We start from the raw sequence: 4452 nt of genomic DNA, 5'->3' as shown, positions 1-4452 counted from the left end.
CTTTAATTGACTTCAGTGTAACCATAACTGTAAATTGGCTACTTTGTATGAACGACCTTAGAGCTTCCCTGCCCCCGACTCTGCTGCTTGTGCAAGTTTAGAAGTTGGAAGCAAACATTTCCTTTGTTCTTCTTGGGCTTCATGTGCAGCCTGAGGGCCCTCAACTTTAAGACTTGCAACCAGGAGCAATTTCAGATCTCTCCTCTCAGCAGAATTCACTGCCCTTCACTCCTCCCACAGCTTTTATTGCCATCCTTCAGATTCTGGGACTATAATAGGCACCACCTCCTCCAGGAAGCCATATAGGATCCCTGCTTCCCTCTCATCTACCTCCAAATGGCCACAGTATTTTGGGACTTTCCCTGTGATACTTCTCACTTCGCCTTTTGTTTGGTAGCTTTTGTAGTTGTGCTCTCTTCTTACTTAGAAACCCTGTGTATGGTTGGTATTCAATAAGTTTTCAATTAACTGATTTTAGTGAAAAGAGGCAAAAATTGATTTCACTGACTTATACCATATCCATTCTCTGGGGCATTCTTATTTATTTATTTACAGACAGAGATCACAAGTAGGCAGAGAGGCAGGAGAGAGAAGGGTAGGGGAAGCAGGATCCCTGCTGAGCAGAGACCCTGATATGGGGCTCGATCCCAGGACCCTGAGATCACGACCTCATGACCTGAGCCGAAGGCAGAGGCTTTAACTCACTGAGCCACCCAGGCTCCTGTCTTTGGGCCATTCTCAAAACATTTACTAAATGCTCTTTGTCTGGATTTCTTAGTCAAGACCACTCAGTTTTCAAACCTTTATAACTAAAAAAAAAAAACAACAACAAAAAAAACCAAAAAACTCTCTTGAGAGAGTTTCAAAAGAGAAGGAAAGTAATATCATCTATACCTCTATAATTTAAAAAAAAATGTGAAAGGAGCTTCTGTATGATCTTGTGCAAGGTGAGATGGGGTGGTCAGAGAAAACAGCAGGTCAGGCTTCTCTTGCTCTGGCTGCAGCTGTCGGGGCAGACGCTGTGGGCTTTGCTACTTATCTGTGCTCAGTGGAGCTCTGATAAAGCATGGACCTCCCAGCATGTCATCTGAACTGTAGTTGGGTGGGTATGCAGTGTTTGTCCAACTTCAGAGCATCCCGGTTTTAGAATGTAGGTAGGCCAGCTCCCAGACAACAGCATCTGTCACCAGTGAGCTCTCAGCTGCTGGTAAAAGAGGTAGCTTCAGTCTATGGCAATATCTGAAAGAAGCAGAAGAGAAGAGAGGTTGAGACAATGACCATTTAACTGCTGTGTAATTTTGAGTGCATTGTTTCACCTCTCTGTAAAATGGGGGTGATTGCAATACCTACTTCACAGAGATATTCTGACAATTAAGTGCAAAGAATTTGAGTGAAAAGCTCTTAGAATAATGTCTGGCACACTATAAATAGTAAATGTTAGCTTTTATTACTTTTCCTAGTCTAGAAGCAGAGGAGAAGAATTTAAAAAAAAAAATACGAAATACATTTTCCTTTTCATGAAAAGAGCCTTGAGCTTTGGAAGAGGGATTCCCTGCTTATCCTTTGTCAGCTCCCTACCCCTCACAGTTACTTCCTAGGAATCTTTTCACTCCAGACCCATTTCAAGAGCTATCACTTCCAGGAAGCCTTTCCTGATGTCCTACCTCCCCTCATCTACATTTTTGCAGTGTTTTGAATCTCTAATGAGGCAGTACTTCTTCTAAATATGTCTGTACTTGCCTTCTAGTTTCTGTGGGTCTCTTTCTAATCATGTAAGTCAGTGGGGTTCAACTAGGAATCCTGGAGCTAAACTAAGATGTCTTCTGCTTAGATTGAATAATATACTTTGTTTCCCATTCATAGAAAAACTAATGGATGATTGTTCTCAATTTTAGATTTTCCTCCCATAAACTCTGCTATTCCATCTGCTCCTATCGTCAATTAATTATAAATGCTTGTATCCCTCAACCCGAGCTCATCAGGGGAAATGTTAACCACTGGACTTACCTGGGGACCATCAACACTATCATGGCATGGGCTCTACCTCTGACCAATTAAAACAAATTCTGAGGATGGGGCCTGGGTATGTGCAGATTTTTTTAAATTTCTAAGGTACAGCCAGGGTTGAGAACTGTAGATCTACAATGAGCTTGTCTAAGGGAAAGCAGATTAAAAAGCAAATTATGTTAAGTATAGCCCTTCCCCTAAGGAGCCTGAGGTGATCTCAGAAAATTGATCCCTATTCATTCAACCCAGGAAACCCTACAAAATCATACAAATCAGGAGGTTCAAATCTTCATGTTCACTTTAAGAACACATGTGAAACTGCCCAGGCCATCAAGGGTATGCATACCGAAAAGCCACCAAATTTCTGAAAGACGTCACTTTGTACAAGCAGTGTGTTATGTCACTACACTGGTAGAGTTCATAGGTGTGCCCAGGCCAGACAGTGGGGTTGGACACAGGGTCAGCAGCCCAAAAAGAGTGCTGAATTTTTACTGCACATGCTTAAAACTGCAGAGTGGAATGCTGAACTTAAAGTTTAGATGTTGATTCTCTCGTCATGGAGTACATGTGCATGAACAAAGCCCCCAAGTTGCAGCAGAGGGCCCGTGGTCAGGTTAACCTGTACCTGAGCTTTCCCTGCTACACTGAGATGATCCTTACTGAAAAGAGCAGGTTGTCCCTAAACCAGAAAAGGAGGTTGCACAGAAGATAAAGATACCCAGAAGAAACAAAAACTTATGTAAATTCTGCATAAAATAAATGAAAATAAAAGTTATATATATGTACACACACACACACATATATATGGTATATTAGTGAGAAATTTTAGAAATAGATAACTAGCTTAGTTTCAGTTTAATAAGTTAGTATGTCCTCATGGCTCTACATTTACATAGAAAACCTTCAACAGTCTTATTTTTGGCTTGTTTCATGGCAGTTTTCTTTTGGGATATGTTGTTTCATGGCACGCTCTAGTGTTTTACCTGCTGTAATTGTTGGACTTAAGCAAATGTTTCTGTCAGACAACACCCACGCCAGCAAAGCTTCCGAACTCCTAGACTCCTGTCAGCATGTCCTAGTTACATTTGTTCTGTCGCCTCAGCTGCGGATTTCTTTGCTTTCACCGACTGTTTATCAGTGTAACTTATTGGCCACAAGAGGGACAAGAAGAAAGTATGTGAATGGCTTCGCACAAACACTCCCTTTCCCACTACTGGGGAAAAGTAGAAAACACTTCTTCCTTCCCAGGTGGGAGAGCAGCAGCATGTTTATACAGGATAAACCAACTATAGTAACTAGGATTTTTGTCAGAAATGATGGCACAGAAAATACTTTAACCTACAAAAAAATGTGGAAGTCTGGGCTATGTCCCCAAGTTAGAGCATTATTCAAACTATAAGATTCCTGCTAAAACAGTCTACAGTGCTCAGTAGTTGTACTGGGGCTAGACACAACTAAAGCATTGTCATTGATTCCTGTGTGATGGTTTGGGCAAGTTCAGAAGAGACATGAAAAGCAAATTGCTATTGCAATTAATTTAAAGAGAATATAAATTAAATTAAAATTTAATTTTATTAGGAATTTAAGGAACACTTTATGATCCATTCATACTTCTTCATATTTGTAGAGAAACTATAATAGTTTTCTGTTCACAACTTCAATTAACACTGAAACATGTCGTGCCTTTCAATAAATATTTTTGGCCTCACAACTAGTTCTTATGAGTGAAATTCTTTTTGTCTAGCACTCAGAATTCACTTGTTTTTGCTCCAATGATGAGAAAGAGACTCAATCATGAGTTAGGCCTGATCATTAATCCACAAATATCTATGGCCTGTACATAACCCTTTTTATAAGATACCCATTCGCATTGTGGACCCAGGGCCCAAAATGCTATCTTTCCATCCTTTAAAACTATGGAAAAATTTGCCTGAGTTTTGTTGCCTGGTATGGAGAGTCACCTATAGTAGGAGACGGTGGCAGGTGGTCTCAATGCAATTATTGTCGTAACTTGTTTGCTTTTTTTCTATGCTGTTTCTTCATTACCTCAACAATGCCTTAATGCCTCTGTGAGCAAGAACCACCCTCAGTGAGACAAAGAAACAAGGCCTGGGAATGCTATTGTGTGGTTTTATCTGCCTTCCATCTCCCCCTTACTACCTATAGCTTAAACATGACAGGAACAACCCTATAAAATAAGCTTTGTGGATAAGACAGGAAGAAAAATGTCAATAGATCAGCCCCTCCCCCATCCTCCTCTCAATCTATGTTAATATACTCTGCTTTTGGAGTTTTTAACCCACTAGACAAAATGCTCGGGGCTCTTATTGGTTTAATAAACAGACCAAACTCTTGAGGACAAAAGAGGACAAACCTGCCCACTGAAAATTATGTGACTTGGGCTCTTAAAAAGCTTGTGTTCCACTAGGTGAATAGAGAGTCCTG

The 4452-nt window shown here is 40.6% G+C and overlaps 1 pseudogene; it reads left to right on the top strand.

The window, feature by feature from the left end:
• Nucleotides 1-1066: 1066 nt before the first annotated feature.
• LOC131837104 (large ribosomal subunit protein uL22-like) lies at nt 1067-2748 on the top strand (annotated as a pseudogene).
• Nucleotides 2749-4452: the final 1704 nt, after the last annotated feature.

Source organism: Mustela lutreola, chromosome 7, assembly GCF_030435805.1.
Source record: "Mustela lutreola isolate mMusLut2 chromosome 7, mMusLut2.pri, whole genome shotgun sequence".
In the NCBI taxonomy this organism is placed as follows: Eukaryota; Metazoa; Chordata; class Mammalia; order Carnivora; family Mustelidae; genus Mustela; species Mustela lutreola.
The sequence above is the reverse complement of the archived record's forward strand: the minus strand, read 5'-3'. Positions and strand labels throughout refer to the sequence as shown.